Below are 14,331 nucleotides of genomic sequence, written 5' to 3' on the forward strand. Positions count from 1 at the left end.
TATCCAGGGCACACAAGGCCCATTCCTCGTCGCCATTGTTGGGGGCTGCTCCGGGTCACCGGGCAGCCCCTTACTCTTGTCGGGGAGCACCCGACGGGACTCACAGGGGCGGCGATCATGCCGCTGACACAAAGGGTGGGGGTCCACCTGATCCGGATCACTGGATCTCTGCACATGGCCGGGTGGCACCCGGCTTACCGCGGCCCCGGCTCTGGGGGCACCCAGGCCGGGGTCGCCACCCTGGCCCGACTCACAGGGCCAGGGGAACACACAGGGATGGCATTGCCCGGCAGGGGCACTGTCCGGACGGCGTTGTCCGGCAGGGGCACCGTCCTGGAGCTGGTCCCGTCCTTGGGCCCAGCACACGTGGTGAGGCACACTCATGGTGCTAACACAAACACACCCACGCAGAGTCGAGTTGGTCTGACTGACGAGCCGGAAACGGCTCGTTCTCTTTATTAACTTGGTCACGTGGTTCCCCACGTGACCAAGACAACACACTGGACGATACCATGTCTCCCAACAAGGGAGAAAGGCAACAGGGGGCACAGCCTGCCAGGCCCCTGACCATGCGGACCTCTGCCACTGTCCTGGCACGAGGTTCCCATGGCATCAGGGCCTGCAGGTCTGGGCCTCCACGTGTAGGCCTGCAGCCTACATGCAATGAGACACAGACTCAGTAGCTCCTCTTCTGGAGTCTTCAGCCGTTCTAACGCACTTGCCTTCAGGGCTCCCTTTTATTAACTTGGGCAAAAGGGCAATGCAAGGGGGAGGGACACATCTCCTTAAAGGGGCAATTCACACAGCAGGGTTCACTACACCACATTCCTCCTTTTTCATAATAAACAAAACAGACTATATTACACCGTAACTGATTTTCCTCCATCCCGTTACAGAACGATATTACTTTAGACTCGTGGGACCAACTTCCCACAGGATTGGCTCTTGACAGACATATGGTCTCACATTCTTATACCCATATCTCCTACCGACCCCTCACCCCCAGGTGACGATCACAGGGGTACGCCCCCGATGGATGGTTGGCAGCTGGATCGCACGTTACAACCCTTTATTAACCTGGGGTACGGAAATGCCACCATTGCATGATGCTGTTAACCACTGGTACCATATAGAGCACTCCTACCTACTGCGGGAGCACAGCTTCCCATCACTGTCCTTTACTGAGACCACTTTAAGCATGTACATACTATGCAGGTTCACAGCATCAAAACACATGTTTACTGAGTCCTCTTAAAGCAATGGCCAGACTACAGGACACCAGTTTATCCTCCATCAGCGTCTGTTCAGGAGTCACTTCCCCGGGACCAGGTCCATCGATTGTACAGTTCAAAACCAGCAAAGCCGCACCTGGCGGGTGATGCCAGGGGCCACATCGGCATAGACCCTTGATGTTATGGGCAGTCCGTACAAGAGTCACTTACCCCATCCCCCAGGTCCAAGTCCCTTGATGGTACAGTTCACAGCCAGCAAAGCCGCACCTGGCGGGTGATACCAGAGGCCACATCAGCTTAGTCCCTTGATGTTGAGGGCAGTGCAGCAAACGCAGCTTCCAGGCGTCCATGCTGTTCGATGTACCACTACCTGGGTATGGGGCGACCGGACATGATGTTCAGGGCCGGGTAGCGAGGCGCAGGTTGCAGGGCGTCCAGGCTGCTCCATGTGCTGTTGATCATGCACGGGTGACAGGACATCACTCACCCCCCTCTTCACGATGTTCCCACAGTCAGGAGTGTCACTTTTCGCCACAGGGTGCATGAGGGCGCACAAGCACTCATGATGAGCTGCAACCCACACCCTGCGCGTTGTACTGCTTCTAGGTGTTGGTATGGTCAGACACCAGTTGTTGGCTGAACTCAGGGGGGCCGGCAGGTACCTCCCCCAAGCCCGCATTGGCCTGATCTATCGACGGGATGGCATGCCGGGGAACGTTGCTGGCAGGCAGCCAGGGTGCAATCAGTGGCAGGCATCACTTCCAATGGATTGTGCACACACAAGGTGATGAATAACAATCAGGAGCTGGTTGAGGCATGGACATGTGATCTCAGACTCCACGCCTTTCAGCCCCCAGAGCTCAGATTACAGGAGCTCCACAGTTCACTGCCCAGCGCCCAGGATCTTCCCTCTGCACTGGCCAGACTTCGCACCCTGTCCTGCACCCATGTGCCCCACCTCACTTTGCACTACCTCAACAGCAACACTCCTTCACTTCAGTGCCACTGGTCTCTGCACTGGCATGGCATGGTATTCACCTTCTCCAGGGCTGGTTTACACGTAGGAGATGCTGCTTGGTTTGTCGGGACCACCTAACACCCACAATTGCAGAGACAGGATGGCAAGTACTACTTCGGCCGGATTGTATGCTCGCCCGCATGTTCTCCGCGCTGTTCAGTTGAGGCTGTGGTGCTCCTGGTGCTGCACATGGAGATCTTCCAACTATTGCTCCTGACCTCTGAAACTCCATTTCTCCCGTGCAGCGCTCCTGCTACCTCCCACATTACTCCCACTAGTGCAGTGCATTGAGCCTGGTGTTAGAACTTGAAACAACACAACCTGCTACAACTCCCATATCTGACACTGGTACCGACTACACGTTGGAGGTGCCATCTTCACTCTTCCATCCAGGGAGTTATGCACGCGCCTCATGAGGAAGGCCATTTGGAACGATGCTGGCCAACTCTGGACTTCACCACAGGAGGCCTGAGTGTTGGGCTCTGCAGGCAATCATTCCTTGAGGGGCCGCGCTGGGATCCTACGACTTCCTCTATGTCTTTCGGCATCCATTTGCTTGCATGTCTGGATGTCTGCTGGCGCCTGCAGTGTGTTGGACGCAGACTGTGTGAGACCATGTCGCTGCTGGTAAAATGGTTTTCCCCGTCGTGGTGCATTCTAGCATCCGACGCACGATTACCAAAGAGTGCAGCGAGGAGGTTCATTTCGGGACAGGCCAGATCTTGAATGTGCTTCTACATCCCATTACTACTTAAACTATGCAGAACCGACACAGCTAGACTTTGGAGAGATAGTCCACACCACGGGCACTTTCCTTCCTTTCTTCTTCCCCGGGGCACCTTCACCACACCGCCTGCGGCCACCCGGGACACTGTAGGAGATTTGGTGGCTCGGTATTGCGCAGGGCAGCACTGCCCCATGATGCCACTCATCGCCGGCAGCCAAAGCATCATTCTGTTTCCCCTTCTCCAACACGGAGCACCCCATTTTATTATCCGTTACTCCAGTGTCAGCAGCATAACTACAGCACTGCCTCTCAGCCCTTCCGTGCAGCGCACCCAATTCCTCAAGGGCCCCAACACAGGAGCGCTTCCGCCCTATACTGCCAGCCCGACCGAGATGCTCTATGGATCCGGTGGCGAGGCGGATTGCCATGTGGCACCGCTGTATCCGTGGGTTTGGGGCTGGGCACTGTTGTTCACCGCCTCTGGGCCCGGGAACATCCTCCAGTATATTTTCGTTTGACCATTTCACCGCCTCTGGGCCCGGGATCCTTGTTGGGGAGGGGCGGCCACCTGCAGGACTTTTCTCTTTTTCTTTATGACAGCTCCGATCCAGGAGCTGTCAATTCACCACCGGCCCCGGCGGCGGCATGGTACCACTCAGGATGGTGCTGCCCATTGCAGGGCATCACCTCCTGTCCCTGGTGATGGCGTATGCCGCCGGAATCTGCAGACCGGCTTCTTTCTTGACAGCATGACGCAAGCTGCCACCTTTCTTCCTTTCCCACGGAGGGGGCGGATGCCGCGGGGCAGATGGTCGTCCCCTCATTTCGTTTCTGTCGGCAGACGCAGCAGAGGCTGTGGGCTCGGTCTCCCCCTGGCCACACGAGCACCCTCCTCACAGAGGGGCGCGGCCAGGGGGGGATCCACCACCAGGACTCTCGGATTCACCATCAGGGCTCTCCTTGCCCGACGTGGCAGAGGCAGGGGTGGACTGGCCTATTGGGAACTCTGGAGATTTCCCGATGGGCCTCTTTAGTGTGGTATTTCCAAATTTTCTCATAGGAAAAGCATTGGGCTTGCTGAAAATGTCTAACATGGGGCCACTTTGAACTTCGTTTCCAGGGCCTCTTTTGGTCCACAGTAATTATTTCCAGGGCCTCTTTTAGTTCCCAGTCCACCCCTGGGCAGAGGCTGCCCCTTCTCCCTCTCTTCACGTGGTTGCAGCCGCTCTCTTTCTTCTAACCCTGATGGCCATAGACGCCACGGGGCAGCGGAGGCGCAGAGTTGCCCCCCACGCTCAGATCCCGGCTGCTCAAGCAACCCCATGAATTAGGACCACAGCCGGGGCGAAGCGGTGTAAGGACTCCCCCGCACCTTTCCACGGAGTGGACTGCCGCTCCCCCTCCGTCCTCCCTCCTCCTCCTTCACCTATAAGGAGGAACAAAGGAGATCACATTCAAAGGACACCTTGGGAACGGCCAACCATGGGGGTTCCGCTCCTCATCGCCGCTGTTGGGGGTTGTCTGCCATGGACATCCGGCAGGCACTCCTGGTGCTATTCTGTGCAGCACATTACGGGCCCAGTGCCTGTGGGGGTTGGGGCCTGCCCTGCACATCCGGCAGGCCCCCTGGTGCTATGGGGCATCATCACCATTGGGGGTGGGGGCACAGCCTTCCAGGCCCCTGACCATGCGGACCTCTGCCACCATCCTGGCACGAGGGTCACACAGCATCAGGGCCTGCAGGCCTGGGCCTCCACATGTAGGCCTGCAGCCTACATGCAATGAGACACGGACACGGAGGTAATAGCCGTGTACAGGGTGAAGCCCTAACAGGCTAGTGTTTTAACACAAAAAGAAGGCAACACACAACTGTGTATGGTTTTCAAAAGAGCAGTGTATGATCCCTTAACCAGGGATGAACATTGGTGCACAGTGACTGTGGAAATACAGGGTAGGTCTGGAAGACAGAAGGATAGACCGAAACAGCTTACTGTCTGTCCCTACCTACTCCCTAGCGTGGGAAATTTCCGTAGGTAGCGCTGATGTAACGCTTAAAAAAATGAGATTAGGAGAAGATGGTAAAGAGAAATCATTTTTGAAAAATCGTAACAATTTAAGAATTGCTATACCTCTGTATATGCCAAGTCACTGCTATCACCCTGATTGGGTATGGGCGAAAAAGTGTTTAAAAAGAGTACAAACACCTAGGGTTGAAACACACAAGGATAAGAAGTCGACCTTCTACTTCTAATAAAATTCAAAAGCTCGAGAGAAATCCTGAAAATAGCCAATACAGTGCTATAGTAGGTGTTCCCTATTCAGGGTGAGCTTTTTCAAAACAAGACAAACAGCCCACAGCAGCCGTCCAAAAAAGTACTATGTGTTGGGCAGGGTGTGGGATAGATAATAAACATGTACAAAGTTGTTCATGGTCTAGGTAGCAATGATTTTGGCCTCCACCACGTAACAACCACTGTCTACCGGTTTCAGTGATGTGTATTTTAGTGAAACCACTTCTATCAGGACAGTCTTCTTTAAAAGCAAACAAACAAGCAAGTTGGTGGTTATCAATGTTCAATCACCAATTTCAGCCACAGGGTGAATACTTTACCCTTTTTCTTATCGCCATCGCAGGGAAGTTCGAGAAGAGAACCTATGGGCCCACAGAAATATAATCCATAGTCACTTCCCAGTCACTGCTACAGGCTCAAAGTGCTCAGAGACAACAATATAGGTTTTTGTGTCTCTCTACAGTTCAACGGAGTTGAGACCTATCCATTCATCACACATAAAATCTTTAATCAGACCGGTTAGCATTTGCATCGGGAAAAATTTCCCTGTGCAAGGCTACCAATCAATCCGAGGGTCTTGCAACTAGTCAATTCTCTTAGCTGAATGTGAAGAGTAATCTCAATGAGACAAAATTCAGTAAAAAACAAGGACAATCGTGTACTGACCTTCCAGCTGCCATGGGTCAGCTGTATTTCAAAGGTTTGCAAGTTTTTAGCAGGTGAAGGCTGGTGTCCGTGTGTGTCAGCAACACGGTATCACAAAAACAGGTTCTCACAAAACAGGTTTCTTCTGCATGAAACAAGGGGAGGAAAAAGCAATAAGGGGCCGTTACAACAGTTTAGTTCAAAAATGGTACACTCCCCCTATGTGTGTGGTACACCCCCGTGTCCTCTGTTTTCTATCATCATGGCTATATATGCCCCACTGATGGATTGGGAATAGGTTACAAACTCTAGGTATTATGTTGGGGCCGTTTTATGGTCGTGCATTTAATATGCATGGATTTTGCTCATATGCCTTAGGATATAGGCGGTGTAAGGTGCCGTATATCCATCAGAGCCAGCACAAGCACAGGATAGAAGATGCCACATGCTGTGCACTACACGGTTTTCAGCCTCTGAGCCTTGTACCCACACTTACTTGTTCCTCTCGAGGCACCGACCGAAAAAGTAGCTGCGTGGTCCGGAACTGCTGGAATCAGGTTACCCGATCCCAGATATGGGTTGAAACTATGTGCTAGTCACGTGTTGCAGTCACGTGTTCGCGTGTCACGAAACGCGATGCACGTGGCCCAGATGTTATGTCTCAGCGCCATGGGTCAGGCGGGTCAGGCAGCACGGTACAGGGAGGATGAAAGAGGACACTATTCCTTTTGTGTGCGGCCAGGTTAGGTATATCTAGGTTCCTGTTGGAAAATGCGAACATGTAACATTAAAAGAACGGGCCCATGTGTTGAAATTGCATTCTGGGGTGTGTGATTACGATGTACTGGGCCAAGGAATTAGAAACTGGATTTCCAAAGGGTCCCACAAACATGAGACAAATCCTGATATGGAGTTCTGGGTAATCCTATAAGATAGCAGAAAAGGCATACGTGGGAACACTTCTAATGTGCAACCATGCAATGGCAGAGAATATTTACTGCATAATGGTGAGCTCGTGTATATCAAAGCCAATAGGCGACCGAGCCAAGTTGCTGGATATGGTAGGAAAGGAAACTCAATGGGCCTCATTCCGAGTAGGGCAGTAAGGGATACCGGGCACCGTTAAGGAGACCGGTGCCGGTAATCCCTTACCGCCCTACTATGAGGTCCCTTAGCGAATCCTCCTTTAACACCTGGTCTGACCAGGCATTATGGATGGGACCCATTAAGGGACTTCAGAGCTAATAACATTACTGCAAACTGTGGTACCGTTCTTAGCTACTTCCCCATTCCCATTGAGCCCTATGGGGGCTCAAATGGCAATGGAGAATGGCTTTTTCAATGGGGATTTACTGGTCCTGCAAAGGTCAGACTACACCATTAAGTCCCCATTGAACGAGACTGGTGCCGGCACCGTTATTGGAGGCAGTCATGGTGCAAGTAGCACCATGACTACCTCCAATCGCGGAATTAGGGCCAATATGCCTGAGGGGGCTATTGGGGTCCCAAAAGGATCTTATATGGTCTTGCATCACTTGGTGCATTATCTTGCAAAGTTGTTGGTTATACTGGAAAGGTGAAAACGTCAGAGGTTCAAGTTTATGTTATAACAGACAGGGCTTGCCAAGGGATAGATTAATTCAGGCCCCCTGTATCCGTTTTCAAATGGAAAATCCAGTTCTGTTCTCGTTTTAGCAGCATACTGGCTACATCTCCTCCTCTTCTGGGACATTTGACCTTTTCCACAATGTTCCATCTGATGTCCTGTGGTGTGTGTTTTTCTTGCAGGAAGTGAGCCTACAATGGTGCGTTTTCTCGTTTAGTCCTGATACACGACATATGTTCCTGTATTCGTCTCTTTATGGGTCTGCTGGTCATCCCTATATAGATAAGATCACAGGGGCATTGTATCATATATACAGCATTTGACGTATTACAATTAGTGAGAGTGTTTTGTTTCCAGGCTGTACACAGGCCTAAATCCAAGGTTTTGGTATGTGTCATGAGATTGCATACGTTACACTGACCACAGGGTGAATGTCCTACTGGTGGTGTCATATCCCATAGTTTGGTTTGTGTATTGTCACTAGGTTCTTGATATGAGTGTACATGTGTATCTCTGATATTTTTCCTATTTCTAATAGCAAATCTGGGCGGTGGGAGATTTACAGCCTCTACATTTAGGATGGGCCAAAGTTTGAGGATTTCCCTTTTGATTGTATTAATTTTTGTTGAATATCCAAAGACCACAGTGATGGTTTGAGGTCCTTCTGGTCGTATGGTCTGTTGTAGGGTAATATCCCTAGGGATATTCCTAGCATGTTTTCTCGCTTGTCTGATGATCTTCTTAGGGTATCCTCTTTCCAAGAGAGGTTCTTTCAGAATTAACGATTGAGTGTCATATTCCTGTAGGCTGGAACAGTTCCTCCTATACCTTAAGAACTGTCCAAAAGGCAAGTTGTCACGAAGGGTTTTCGGATGGAAACTCGAATATTATAGCAAAGATTTACGATCGGTTGGTTTTCTGAAGACTGTCGTACTCAGGATCCCCTCCTCTGCATGTATTTCTACATCAAGAAATTGTATTGTCTGTTTCTTGGCATTATGAGTGAATTTTAAGTATCTATTTCTAGAATTCAGCCATACCATGAATTCATCCAGGGTGTTTTCATCAACTATAAATATCAGAAAGATATCGTCGATATATATCTAGTCCATACTGAAATGTTGGACAGAAATTGATTTGATGTGGGGTGTATATGTTTTTCCTCAAAATGGGCCACGTACAGGTTAGCCAAGGATGGGGCAAAAGTAGCTCCCAGGGCGGTTCCGGAGCATTGTTGGAAAAAGGTTTCTTTGTACAGAAAGAAGTTCTTAGTTAATGCTATTTCTGTAAATTGGAGGATCAGTTGGATCGGCATAGCATGGATTGGACTTATATCTTGGAGGGTTTTTTCGACAATCTGTAAAGTCTCTATCTGTGGGATGTTTGTGTATAGTGCCTCCATATCGAGGGTTACCAGATATTGTGTCCCTGGGTTAAATGGTAAGTTGTTGACCATCTTGAGGATACTAGTTGTGTCTTTTAAGAAAGACCGCATTTTGGCAACTTCAGGTCTCAAAAGGAAATCCACGAATTCAGAGAGTGGCTCCAAGATGGATTGTATTCCTGCCACAATGGGACGTTCTGGGGGTGGTAAGGTTCCCTTGTGTACCTTAGGTAATGCATAGAAAGACAGAATTTTGGGGAACTTCGGGCAGAGGAAAGCTGCTTCTTGGCAACTGATATGTCCTTTGCATGCTGCTTCTTCAACGATCCCTGTGATCGTAGTGCAGAGGTTTTCTGTCGGATCGTGAGGTAGGACTTGATAGTGTGTCTTATTGTCTAGGAGTTTTGTCACCATCTGCTCATAATCAATGGTATTCATCACCATTATCGACCGTCCCTTAACGGCTGGCTTTATTATGATTGCCTTGTTTGTGCTCAATTCCTGCGGTGCTTGCCGTTCTTCTTTGGAGATATTCTGGAAGTTAGTTTCTTCACTTTCATCGATACTTTCCAGTTTTTTCATATTCACTTTTTCAAAAGTGATCGATTCTGCACATATGTTCTGTGGGTAGAAGCTTGATTTAGGGTGAAGTCCAGTGGTATCCTTCCTTGTGATTAGGTCTTGTTCGGTCTCTTTTTCACCAAAATGTTGTTTAAGGCGGATTTTTCTCATGAGGTTTGCTAAGTCAATCCTAGTTTGGAAAGCATGATGTCGTGCCGCAGGCACGAAACTAAGCCCTTTTTGTAAAACCTTTGTTTCACTTGTTGTGAGAGGGTGTGTTGAAAGGTTAATCACCAATAAGGTTACTGTGGAGGTAGTCCTCTCCCTCTGCTCCTCGTGACTCTGTCAAAATCTTGGTTGTAACCTCTGTTCTGGCCTTTTCCTCTCCCACCTCGGCCTAAAAAAGGCTTCCTTGTATTCCCTTGTCCTCTTTGGTTGTATTGGTCCTGAAATTGGACCCGTCTGTCTCCCGACCTTTTGCAATTTCTGGAATTACTCCGTTCATGCCCTCCTGAGGTACTGGGTCTAACATCTTATTCCGAGCTGCCACTTGAAAAGCTCCAAGATGCTGGTGGATTAGGTTTTTATTCCTCCTTGGTTGACGCCATTTAGTGTTTGGTTTTGTGGCTGTTGTTGTTGGTTTTGGGGTATTTCATCTTAGTAGCTGTCCAGGACGTAAGGGTAAGTACGTTCGTGAGTGAACGACGCAATGTCTTTTTTCAATTTCTGTATTTTCTTAGTAAGATTAATGTCCTTAAATTCTTTCAGGGCAGCATACACATTTTCTAATTTTGTCTCGAAGGTATCCAAAATAGCCGTGGATTTTAAGTTATCCATTTTGAGTTCTATTTCTGCCATGAGTTTCAGTAATACCGTTTTGGCTGTATTGATTATTAAAATCAATCAGTCCCTGGTACATTTGTTGGCTATGCAGCTCCAGTCTTTACGGAACTGGATTTGATCAAGAAATATCCTAGGTTCTATACGGATTATCAAGCCATCTGGTGCCGCTTGTGCTCGTAAATACTCAGTCATGAGGAGGCCATGTAATTCCGTTCTTATATGTTTTTTTCTCAGGCCTTCAAGTTCGTCCCAATCGTCATTGTTACTCACGACTTCGGCTACTGGAACCCCTCCTATTAGTGATGGTGCTGCCAGGATTGTCTCCACTAAGTTTTCTGCATATGCCAGAAAATGTGATTCTGTCATCATGTCTATGCTTACGTCTGCCATGCTACCGGGCAGGGTTGTGTGTTGGTTTTTTGGTTTTTGGGTCGGAGGTTCAGGTAACACAGAGTAAATGTGTATACATTTGTTACAATTTCGGTATGTGACTAAAGATATCTCAAAAGCGCAAATTACTGTAAAAGACTTCCAGGAGACATCCCGTAGGTGTAAGTACAGGGGACTAAATCAACCCTTCGGGCCCACGGCTGTCGCCGTTAGAAAGGTAGTCATAACAAAAGGGGGGCACTGGTAATAGCAGTGTACAGGGTGAAGGCCCCGGACTCAGTAGCTCCTCTTTCGGAGTCTGCAGCCGTTCTATCGCACGCGCCTCCAGGGATCCCTTTTATTAGCTTGGGCCATGACAAAGTAATGGCCCATCTTAAAAGGGCAATACAAGGGGGAGGGACACAACCCCTTAAAGGGGCAATTCACACAGGAGGGTTTACTAGACCACATTGCTCTGCAAATCTACTAAAAGTGTTCCGCTGCTTCCGGAAGCTAGTTCTGCGCTCAATAAATACCCTATTAATAATAATAACTCAAGTAACATTTAAGAATACCCTGGTATGCGATCAGAGTGCAGGGATCTGGGGCCTATCTCTAAATAGCAGTCACATATTTCAGCTGAAACTAACGTGCCAGATGGGAAAGCTGAAGGGACCGGCGCCCCTTCTGGCACATGTCAGTGACATGTGAATCCCTCAGCCCCAGCCCTACTGGCCTTCCAGAGATTCCGGACGGATTGAAAATGTATTGTTCTGACTGCCACCAGTCCCCCACTTGTTGGGGGGAGATGTGGTATGGGGGCCGTGTCGGTGGCTGTGTCATGTGACCTGGGTAGGAATCCTGATGCCGACACCTAACCACATTGTGCGATCCTGGGGGGAACTCTTAATTTGCCCAGATATATAAGAACACACCATCTGTAGTTAGGGCTGGAAGTTACCCACTGGGCCATGGGAAAGGGTCCGCCAGGATGAGAGTTGGTAGGGTCGATTAAACATAGCGGTGAGTTTGGGGGGGGCTCAGGATCTCATTTTCACAGGTCAAGCAAAACAGATGTCAAGAAGACTTGGGGAGGTAGAAAAATGCATAGCTGCAAGTACAACAAAGGCAGCAGGTGCCCCGCTTTCGAAAGAACACTGCATGATAACCTGTTCAGTGGTTTTCAACCACTTTGAGAGTTCACAGCCATCTGCTTTTTGCTCACTGTACCTTTCACAGATGGGAAATATTCATTTGCATATCAGTCTTTGTCCCTCCCATATGGGCAGTCCTGCACCGAAATGCTATGGCAATTCCTTTCTGAACAAGAGTACCAACAGCAACCCCATAAACGTGTTTCAGCCTTGTTGGGCCTCATCAGTGAGGTGAATCTGTGCCTCTCTGAGCACAGTGAGCAGGGAGTCCACGTCTGGTTGCCCCCAGGTAATTTAGGGTGACCAACCCCAAGTTCCTTCCAAAAATGCAAAAAAGGTAGCAGGCACCCCCTCTCGAAAGAACATGGCATGATAACCTGTTCAGTGGTTTTTAACCACTTTGAGAGTTCGCAGCCATCTGCTTTTTGCTCACTGTACCTTTGACAGATGTTAATGTTAATGTTAAAGGACATTTGTACCGCGCACTATCACCATCGAAGTGGTCCCCTGGCACTCTGGCGGCTCTGAAAAAGGGGAGGAGAGGGGGTGGGTTAGTGGGAGTAAGCTGGAATAGTGCAAGAGAGCAATGATGTGCTGTTGGCAGCCTCAGCCCGGTGGGTCTGTTGGCTGGGCTTGGGGGTGTTTTACGGTCCGTAGTCGTCGTGTGCAGTTGTGTAAGTCTATGTGTGGTTTGTTTTGTTGTTGCATTGTTTGTGCGGATTGCTGCGTTTTAGGCTTGTGGTTGTGTTTGGTTAGAGTTTGAGAGGTGTATGCAGAGGGATGGAATTGTTAGTTGGTTGGTTAGTTGGCATTGCTGTCCTATGGGGTTCCATCTAGGTGCGGTACATGCTGACATTCACATTTCTATCTAGATGCGATACAGGCTAAAGTTAAGAATTCCATACGGGTGTGGCACATTCTAACCATTATATTTGTATCTAGATGCGACGCAAGCTAGGGTTCAGAATTCTAAGTGTGGTGCATGTTAAGAGTCACATTTCTATCTAGATGCGACACAAGCTAAAGTTAAGAATCCTGAGTGAGGCACATGCTAACAATCACATTTCTATCTAGATGCGACGCAAGCTAAAGTTCAGAATCCTGAGTGAGGCACATGCTAACAATCACATTTCTGTCTAGATGCGACGCAAGCTAGGATTCAGAATTTTAAGTGAGGTGCATGCTAACAATAACATTTCCATCTAGATGCGACGCAAGCTAAAGTTAAGAATCCTGAGTGAGGCACATGCTAACAATCACATTTCTGTCTAGATGAGACGCAAGCTAAAGTTAAGAATCCTGAGTGAGGCACATGCTAACAATCACATTTCTGTCTAGATGCGACGCAAGCTAAAGTTAAGAATCCTGAGTGAGGCACATGCTAACAATCGTAGGATAGTTGTGCCAGGCCTCCTTTGTTTATCTCTGTGCTCGTAGAGTCTTTTTCCTCTGAAGTCACTTGTATTTTGAAACTGTCTGCTTCCTTGGCAATTATGGTGTGGAAGGATATCAAGTCATCAGGAGGCGATGTTTCCCTTGGGGAGTCTCACTGTGTTTTTTCTATCACAGTTATCCCATTCGCTATGCTGCTCTGGGTCCTGTGTGGGAAATATTCATTTGCATATCAGTCTTTGTCCCGCCCACATGGGCAGTACAGCACCAAAATGCTATGACAATTCCCTTCTGAACAAGAGTACCAACAGCAACCCCATACACGTGTTTCAGCTTTGCTACCTTTTTTGAAATACCTGCAAGTACCGTTGAAAAAAATGCTTTTTTAGTAACAAAGCCTTATGTGAATTCTACCAGTCCCTTCACAAGATGCACCATGTTTGTGGCGTTTTGGCGCCATGGTGCAGACACTGACCAGAGAATGAAACAGGATTATTTGGAGTACTCCTGAAGAGGCACCAGTGTGGTCTGGAAAGCTTGTCAACTGAAACATGTGTTTTTTGCCCTGCGAGATTTCCTGTCTAGCTTTAGTTGTTTTTTCGTTAGGTCCGATTTATTGCCAATGGTTTCTTTTTCTGTAGATTTCAACAGTGGAAGTATTTAGGCCCAGGGTGCATTTATAAAAGTATCATTCAAAAAAAATATGAATGCTTTTATATAAATGCATTATATGACTGTGACCTTAATAGTGAGATGACCAAGCAAACAAAAACAACTTTCTTCCCCAAAAATGTAATTTATTTTTATTTTCAAACTGCACATTTAATTCTTGTGCCAACTTTTCAGGATCTTGAATGAACACAAGAAGAATTGAGGGCTGCCCCTGCCAACATGAGTTGTGTACACAACTCCTTGGCAACCCCTGCCGGCAGCGTAATATGTGTATGGTAACTTATTTTCCTTGCGCTTCGAAGGCTTGTTGAGAATCACAGGATTCCAAAGGCACTTGCAATCAGTGCAAACCTAGACATCGGGAGGCATGTGCCGCCGGGTCCATGCCCCTCGGAGTGTATTCATGGGTGAGGAAGCAGGATACATCCACAGCAAGA

This window comes from Ambystoma mexicanum, chromosome 13 (genome assembly GCF_040938575.1).
Source record: "Ambystoma mexicanum isolate Mex_15411 chromosome 13, UKY_AmexF1_1, whole genome shotgun sequence".
Lineage (NCBI taxonomy): Eukaryota > Metazoa > Chordata > Amphibia > Caudata > Ambystomatidae > Ambystoma > Ambystoma mexicanum.